Source organism: Coenobita brevimanus, chromosome 80 (genome assembly GCF_032717465.1).
Source record: "Coenobita brevimanus isolate Jiangsu-jjx chromosome 80, ASM3271746v2, whole genome shotgun sequence".
NCBI lineage: Eukaryota > Metazoa > Arthropoda > Malacostraca > Decapoda > Coenobitidae > Coenobita > Coenobita brevimanus.
Genome location: NC_137033.1, coordinates 60150201 through 60160200, shown reverse-complemented (window position 1 = coordinate 60160200; position 10000 = coordinate 60150201).

Sequence of the window (10000 nt, the reverse complement as noted above, 5' to 3'; positions counted from 1 at the left end):
ATAAAAACCCAACCCAAAACCTATCAAAACCGACGTATTCTAAAGCAATCTAACCTAATCCGTCTATATCTAGTCGAACTGAAGCCAACCCAACCAAAAATTATCTAATCAGACCAAACCCTGCCCAAAGTGACCTAACCTAACTTTCGATCGGCTATATATTCGCTAAATAAATTTTGCTGCCGCCTGAAAGTCTACGGATGTCAAATTCCAAGTTTCGCCTGTTCTGTGTACTATAGTATGAGAGAGAGAGAGAGAGAGAAAAAGTGTGTGTGTGTGTGTGTGTGTGTGTGTGTGTGTGTGTGTGTGTGTGTGTGTGTGTGTGAGTGTGGCGATGCGTGTGTGCAAGAGATAGAAAAACCCAACTGTTGGTGTGAACCAAAAGGCAGGAGTGGCCATAAAGAATTTTCATGTACACCATTGGGGCTCCTCGACGTGATTCATAGGCTACGCCTTCGCCATCAGATGTAAGTGATACCGTTATAGGAGATCCCTGGCCACAGCAGACCTACTCCCCACAGCAGACCTACTCCCCACAGCAGACCTACTCCCCACAGCAGTCCTACTCCCCACAGCAGACCCACCCTCACAGCACACTCAGGCATATGTGTAGCTCTGGTGGGCTAGAACAGTAAGTGCTTCTGTTATACAAGACCCCTGGCCACTGGAATCCTTCTCTACTCCAGTGTATGCCTGGTGCGATAAAGCTGGTTCCTGCAGCCTTTAAGATAAGTACATATGAAGTGCCATTGAAAAGAGGTGTAGGTGCTGCCTCGTTTGTATCTTCATAGTGTTCCACCAGGTCGTCGGCAGATGTCTAGGATGCTACTGTGAGAAACATCGAGATCAATGGTTCATCCTGTTACAACATTCCTTATACCTGGCCCCTGCAGTACCTTTGACAAACAGTAGTCCCTTTACCTGGCTCCTGCAATACCTTTGACAAACAGTAGTCCCTTTACCTGGCCCTTACAGTACGTTATTTACCTGGTCCCCACAGTACCTTTCACAGCAGTCCCTTTACCTGGCCCCTGCAGTACCTTTGACAAACAGTAGTCCCTTTACCTGGCCCCTGCAGTACCTTTGACAAACAGTAGTCCCTTTACCTGGCACCAGCAATACCTTTGACAAACAGTAGTCCCTTTACCTGGCACCAGTAATACCTTTGACAAACAGTAGTCCCTTTACCTGGCACCAGTAATACCTTTGACAAACAGTAGTCCCTTTACCTGGCCCCTGCAGTACCCTTCTGTCTACCACCAAACTGCTAGCCTCACGTACTCTCATAATTCGTATGCTGCTGCACTACCTTATCCTGTACTCCTGTCTCCCTACATACATTCTATCACACCAAGCCCCACCATACATACTCAGCTGCCCTTTTGTGCACTCTTCGGCTCACCTTCCCCAACTGCCTCTGTTTTTGAGTTAAAAATCTTCCTGTTGTTTCTGTTTCACTGCCTGTTCTTCTAGCTGGAGGGATTATATAGTGTTCTTAAATCTTCACTAATGACGGGAAGGTTAAGACACAGACAGACAGACAGACAGACAGACATACACACACACACACACACACACACACACACAGTATGTAAAAAAGAAGTCCCCACCAACATTAAAGGGAGCGAGAAGGCCTGAGGGTGGCCGATAATTATACAACATAGTCTTCCCAGCACAACACTAGCGGTCGCACCTCATTATGTAGGAGTCTGTGTCGCCCTTCTGTTGCCTGACACACACCCATATCTCAGTCCCTCGTACACACCAAGAACCTCACTGTGCCGCAGTCTGTGTCACCCTGCTCTAGTCTGACATCCAGCCACATCTCAGTCTCTAGTATAAGCTGAGCATGAAGGACGCATTATAAAGGAGTCTGGAGTGTAGACATACTGCGAGGCGTAAGGGAAGGGAAAATTCAACTTACTTCCGATCAGCGAGAGCGAGAGAGAGAGAGAGAGAGAGAGAGAGAGAGAGATTCACACACACACACACACACACATACACACACACACACACACACACACAAATGTATATTCAATGGCGTATGCACTTAAGTGCCCCTTAAGTGCTAATTAGGTTAAACTTAAGTGCCACCCATTTTTTTTTTTTTTTACGTGTCCGACTCTGGGTAAAGGCTTCAGGGCCTATTTCTTGGAGGCAGTGACCCATTCCAAGGCCCAGTAGTCCTCCTACACCTCCACATGTCACCACTTCGGCGCTAACACCCACCATCCATAATGAATACAAGCTAAGGCTGTCCCATACAGGACTGGTGTATTGGTATTAGCGGGGGTGTTTTTGCGACATGTCGGCGGGTCATCTGGTAGATCAGGAAAGGCTGCTTTTAGGACATTCAAATGCTTAAACTGTTCCCTGCCCCAGCCGGGATTCGATCCTGGGTCCATTAGGACTACAGGCCGCTTCTCTACCGATTCAGCCACCGCCTCCCCCCAGCTTACCTGCCGCTTAAGTTGCACTTAGGCTGTACTTAAGTGCTACTCAAGTGGCACGACAAATTTATGTGCCAGCCTAAGTGGCAACATAAGTGGCAAGTTTAGTGGTAACTTAGGTGGCAATTGAAGTGCCAACTTAAGTGGCAATTTAAGTTTCAACCTAGATGGCAACGCACCAACTTTTGTGGCAACTTAAATGGCCACTTAAGTGCCAACTTACACGGCAACTTTAGTGCCATTTTAGGTAGTACCTCAAATGCCATTTAAGGTGGCAACTACAGTGGCAATTTAAGTGGCAACTTAAGTCCCAACGTAAGTGCCAACCTGAGTCTCAACGTAAGTGCCAACGTAAGTCCCAACTTAAGTAGTAATTTAAGTGCTAATTTTAAGTGTCAACTCAAGTGTTAACTTAAGTTCCGACTCGAGTGCCAACGTCAGTTCCAACACAAGCGCCAACTTAAGTCCCAACACAAGTACGATCAACGACAATTGACGGAATTACCAACAAAGCGAGCATAGAGCTGGACCGAATTGCACGATGGCAGCAGAAGTGGCGGATTCAAGCGAATCCCTTGAAATGCACAGTAACATATTTTCGTATTAAATCAGCCAACCCCCGCCCACTTTTTCTAAATTCGCGTGATCCCGATCGCGTTCCCATTCCTATTAGGAATACTTGCACCGTACTTGGTCTTACATACGACAAAAACTTCAAATTTCATCATCATATACGAGGCAAGGCAGGCGTGGCTGGCACTGCACTAACACAAATATACCGGTTCCGTAGTGCAGCATCTTCAACTAAATTTCATCTGTATAAAGCACTGATCAGACCACTGCTCACGTATTCACCGTTAAGTCTATCTCTTTCGGCCAAAAGCAACATTCTAAATTTACAGAGAGTTCAAAACAAAGCCATACGTTGGGCACTGAGCATACGGTGGGATGATTTTGTCAGCAACATACACTCTCATGAACGCGCCAACATTCCACCCATCAACACTTACCATCACCACCTACAACAGAAACAAATCACCAAACTCACCGACGTTCACACTGACTTCATCGACTTTTTCACCCGGATCACACCCCCCACACGACCTCTAGCCAACCTCTTCCACCCTGACGCAAGACCTCCACCAACCCCATTGTTCACTTAAGCACCAATAGGTTATTTATTACTGACTCTTTCATTAATTAACTTAGTTCACGTCCAGCAATTCACTTAAGACTCTAAACCACCCCTACACCCCCCATCAAGATCACGGCTACAGCCCAATACTCCGCCCACCCCCAAGAGACAACCTACCCTGACTCCCCTTCCTCCACTCTTCCCCCCTACCTCCTCCCCTTTCCTTATCCCCCTACCCAAGCCCCCCAGGGCTACAACACCTTACCCTAACACCCGTATCCTAAATCCTACCCAGGCTTCTGGAGCCGGAAAAGATCAGATGAACCTGAGAGGCAGCCAATAAGCTAATGCTTGGCAGAGAAAGCCATAGCTATTCACTCCTCCCGTCCTTAATTAACAACACAGTGCACGTGCGAGACCCCCCCCCTTCCCAACACCAAACACACGCACGTTGGGTTAAGCCCCGACACTCTTTCTCTTAGTCTAACATGCACTTTACACAATGCAACCAGGAACCTGAACTCTCAGTAAGGCCGGGAGTTTAAATTAAGGCCTAGTTCCTGCCGTCATGTGTCGTCGCCCTGGTTGCATAACACTCATCACATATACACAATCATTCTTTACCTTCCTTCCTTTCCCCTCCTTTTCTATACGTCATTATTATTATTATTATTAAGTGGTCCCTGAAGGCTGCGTCTGTCACCTGTGCCTTTCTGCCACACTTCCACTCACCTCTCGTAGGCCAAGGCTATTTTTAGGTGGCCTTGGTACAGTCAAGGACAGAGAAACCTGAGAGGCAAATGTCATATTTTCTCTTTTCCCTCACCTTGTCCGTCACTCTTCGTTCACAACTCCTTTCCCCCACCCCCCATCCCGTTTATCCCAACCCTCCTCTTCCCTAGGCTACTCGGCTATCACCACACACACACACACACACACACACACATCTGAGAAGCTCATCTTCATTCTTCATAAACGCATCTCTCTCTCTCTCTAAGGTTCTGTTGGAGTGAATAGTGTCAGTGCAAAGTCTGCGTTTACTGGGAAATAAGTATTATAAAAAGAAATAAAACACTGGAACATATTGAAAGAGAACACCTGCAGTAGCCCGGTTGGCCTATGCTGGGCAACTCCTTTTAAGTTTAGGTCTGCATGCTAGAGAGAGAGAGAGAGGTGAGGAGTGACCACTTGTCCCCTGGGAAAGACCAGCCCCTCCCTCTCTGTCTGTCTGTCTGTCTGTCTCTCTCTCTCTCTCTCTCTCTCTCTCAAGGTTCTGTACGAGTGAATAATAATGTCAATGCATTTTGCATTTACTGTGATTTAAGTATTATAAAATAAATAAAACATTGGAACAAATTTATAGAGAACAACTGCAGGCAGTCCTTTCAAGACATCAGCATGTGGAACTGTCATTAATTCCCTGCGGGCCAATTAACGTCCACCTTCATACGTGCCTACACCCTTCTGCCACAATTTTCGCCAAAGATTCCACAATATTTCTCCTCATCTTTACTTTACAATTTAGAGCATACCATTAGTCATGGTAGTGATTGCACGCGCACACACACACACACACACACACCACACACACATATCTATATATTTATGAGAGAGAGAGACGGGGTGGGAGGGAGAGAAGAAAGGAGGGAAGTAGAGGTTTAGAGAAAGAAATAGAGAGAGAGAGAGAGAGAGAGAGAGAGAGAGGGGGGGTAGATGGGGAAGGGAGGAGGGAGACAAGAAAGGAGGGAAGCAGGGGTTTAGAGGGAAGAGAGAGAGAGAGATGAGGAGTGACAACTTGACCCCTCGGAATAACCAGCCTTACCAGGTCATATGGTTAGGACGGTGAGGGAAGGAAGGGGATGGGGGGTACGGTTCATATGGACGAAGATTTAGTGGAAAAATTGAAAAGGAAAAAGAAACTTATCAGCTCAGCCCCCGAGTGTCCAGCTTTCAATGTCCATGACTGTACAGCCCACCATTTACCCTCCCCCTCCCCTCTCACTGTGTGTGTGTGTGTGTGTGTGTGTGTGTGTGCATTTATTATTATTATTATTATTATTATTATTATATTTCGACTTTATTTCCACACCACCTACTGTCTTTGCCAGAATTCACATGTTTCTTCATTGCGCTCAAAAATATGTAACGCCCATATGCAACATCACTGCGCTCCATTAGAAACTTTCTTCCATCTACCTTAGCATATTTAAACCCGATTTTCTTCAGAACCTTTCTTAATGTTTCTCTGCTGCCGGGGTAGGAAAGGTTCTCTTTAATTTCTTCCTGTATTTTTGCCAGTGTGGGTATCTCTTTCCTCTCGTAGAAACCGAGCACGGTTCGTCGTAGAACACCTTCATTAAATTCGTCAAAGAAATCAGCAATGGGTCTTGTGCGTTGCCGTTTCTTGGGAGACAAATTCATTACTTCCTTCATTATCTCTTTTTTTTTTTTTTTTTTTTTTTTTTTTTTTTAATAACAGAACGGAGGAAGGAAAAACAAATGGAGAAAAAAAAAAAATCCATACACCAGATTACTGGTGTCCTCTGTTCATAAAATATCTGTAACAGTTAGACTTGAAGAGTTGTAGGTTGAAATTTGGAGGAAAACAACTCTGGGGAAGCGAGTTCCAGAGAGATGCAGTTCGGGGAATGAAAGAATTCTGATAGGCAGAAGTTCTGCAATATGGTTGAGTGACATTCCAGTCATGAGCGCTACCAGATGCCCGTGTAGCACGAGGGAAGGCATGGAGAGGTGGCACCATGGACGCAACTTCGTCTGAGCATTTGCCAAAAATATCTGTAAAATAATGCAAGGGAGGCAACATTCCTTCTTACTTGCAGGGGAGGTAGTTTATATGTAATGGCAGGGTTGTTAATGATTCTAACAGCTTTATTCTGAATTTTGTCTAGTTGCCTTAATGCAACCTCTCCACAACCATTCCACAAGGGTGAGCAATATTCAAGCTGAGAGCGCACATGACTCTTATAAATTATAGCTAACTGCTCATCGGCGAAGAAGTTACGGACTCTGTACAATAATCCAAGTTTCTTTGAGGCGGTTTTAGCAAGTGATCTGACATGAGAGGTCCAGCTGAGGGCACTGTTAAGTGAGACACCAAGAATTTCAATACTTTTGGAGATGGGAATATTAGTAGCACTGAAGGTAATGTACGAGTCTGGCAATATCTGTCTATTGGTAAACTGTATATATTTAGTTTTACTAGCATTAAAAGAGACAAGGTTGTTTTGTCCCCATTCACTGATTGTAGATAGATCTTCATTTATGGAGATGGCTGTATTGAGTTGAGAGGTAGAGATATTAGACTTTGTAAATGGATGTCTGAGTGTGAATGAACTATGTAGTGTTGAGTCATCTGCATATGAGTGAATGGGATTGTGAGTGACAGATAAGAGATCATTAATATGAACCAGAAATAGGGTTGGCGCCAGAACTGATCCCTGCGGCACGCCGGTGTTAATTGAGTGGAAATTCGAATATACATCATCTACTTTTACTCTTATTTTCCTGTCACTAAGATAAGAAGAAATCAAAGGAACAAAAGACGTTAGTCCATAGCAAGGGAGTTTGGACAGCAGGGAACGGTGCCATACTCTGTCGAAAGCTTTAGAGATATCAAGAGCTACTGCATGAGTTTCTCCAAAAAGATCAATTGATTGATGGATGGTATGAGTTAAGAGATTGAGTATGTCAATGGTGGATCTTTCGTGGCGAAAACCGTATTGTCTATCATTAATTAAGTTGTTGGATTCAAGATGTTTAACAATATGCTTATTAATTAAAGTTTCAAATACCTTACCAAGAGAAGATGTGATAGCTATTGGTCTGTAATTGGAGGGGTCAGACGAACTTCCTTTCTTCGGAACTGGGTGGATATTGGCTTCTTTCCATGAATTTGGGAATAAAGAAGTACGTATGCATAGTCTGAATAATTTAGCTAGGACAAAGGCAAGTTCAGGGGAACACTTTTTCAAAACAATTGGCGGAATTCCATCTGGACCTGGAGCTTTGTTGGTAGGTAAATTGTCTAGGATGGATTTTACAAATCTTGTCTGTATTTTAAGTGGGGCAATTTCGGGAGAATCAAGTTCCAGTACTGAGACATTCTGGCTGGTATCATCTATGGTAGAGTTTCTTGCAAAGGTACTAGCAAAGATATCTGCTTTCCCACGTGGGTCATTTGTAATATTGCCATCTGAAGATTTTAGTGGGGGAATGGAAGATGACTTGTTAAAGTTATTATTGAAAGAATTAAGAGTTGACCAGAATATTCTATTGTCATTAGGGTTGTTAAGTAGTTTTGATGCTTGCTTTTGAAGAAAGTTTGATTTGGATAGATTTAATACAGCTTTTGCATGATTTCTAGCAATTTTAAATTGGGAGAGTGATTCAGGTGTTTTTGATTTTAAGTAAGAGTTATATGCTAATGACTTTTGGGCTGTTGCTCTGGCACAATTGCCATCAAACCATTTTGGAGAGTTTGATCTTTTAGTGAATTGTTGACTTGGTATGAATAAATCCATACCAGCTAGTATTAAGTCACAAATGTGGGACTGGGTAGAATTGGGATCACTAGAGAAGAAAGACTGCCATGGAACATCAGCAAGATAATTTCTAAATCCATCCCAGTCTGCCCTGTCAAAGTGCCATCGGGTCATCCTGACAGGTTCGGAATGGGAGGTGTAGGAGGGTTAACTAATGAGGCTTTGATGAGATTGTGGTCAGAGGATCCAAGTGGTGACAGTACCTCTATCCTGTATTGATCTGGATTATTTGTCAAGAATAAATCCAAGAGATGGGCATTATGGTCAGGGTTATCAGGTATTCTGGTTGGTTGCTTTACCAACTGGGTGAGATTAAACGATTCCGCAAATAGCTCGCATTCTAGACCAGCGTCGTCAGTCCGGGCAGAATGCAATAGCCATTCAACATTGTGTATGTTAAAATCACCCAAAATGGTAATTTCATTGCCAAGGGCAAGGTCAAGGTTACTCAACTGAGTGGATATGGAATCAAATACACTGGGTTCCGAAGAAGCATTGGGGGAACGATAAACTACACAGATATATTTGGTAATGTTTTGGTAATTTAATTTATATAATGAGTAATCAAAACTGGATGAAGTGAAGTTTAAAATAGTATCAACTGCATATTGGGATTTGATATAACAACAGGTGCCGCCCTTGTTTCGAAAGTTTGTAAGGAGATGGTAACCGGGAAAACAAAATGGAGATATATCGGTAGAGGGTGAGATTTGTGGTTCTGTGAGGAAAAGGGCCAAAGGGGATATGGACTGAAGGAAAAAATGAACTGAGTTTAAATTCGTGGTAAGGCCGCGGATGTTGGTAAAGAATAAGGCCACACCGCCACCTCTTCGCCGACGAGTTTTTCCGGAAATAGCAACAGTCGCTGCTGGCACAGTCGCTTGATAGCGACCGGGAGGACCCTGTGCCTCCAGCCCTACCCTGCCGGTGGTGGCAATCCGAGATACCACCTCATTTGATTGTGAGATTGCAGCGGCCATTACTAAAGATGCTTTGCATATTCTTTTTATTGTTCTTTCGCTTACTTTTGTTGCCTCAGCTGTCCGGCAAGTAGTGTGTGTGTGTGTGTGTGTGTGTTGTGTGTGTGTGTGTTGTGTGCGTGCGTGTGTGTGACACTAATCTGACCCAAATCCGCCTCGAAAGACCTGGCAGAAAAGCATGAGCCACACTGCCAAGTTGTACAAAGTTCTTTGTAATTACTATAACAAAAAGCGATTCTTTCATAAAAACCTTATAGGTTTTTTGTATAAGTAAAACTATACTAGGCTGTACCAAAGCCATCCACAAATATTTTTAGATGAGCTTGCCTGTATGGGAGGTCAGTTGGAAGTATGGCAGAAGCGCACAGCTGACAGGCACACTGTAGGGGCCGCTTTAAGCGTGTAGGATTTCCAAAGTACGGGATGCTTGTAGTTTCATATCATCATCATCATCACCATCATTCTTCTCCCACTATTATACGCCAGGATCCAGGAAGGGGTGATAAATTCATGAGAAACTTTTTATTTTCTAATATTCTTCTTGTTTTCGTTTCTTCTCGGTAGAAAGTTAAATTTTTGGTGGTGAGTCGCCAAAAACATTTGCTGTTCACTGTTCATGGGACTAGGTTTAAATGCGCGCCAATGTCTTCCCATTCTACATGAGATATACGTACTGTATAGAGGTTCTTTATTTTTCTAACGTATGCTTAAACAGTACAGTATATTTATCCTTTTGCTGCATGTACTGTGTTAGTACAGTCATGGACAGAGAAACCTGGACAGGTGAGGCGAGGCAAATGTCATATTTTCTCTTTTCCCCCGGCTTGTCCGTCACTCTTCGTTCACGACTCCTTTCCCCCATCCCGTTTACCC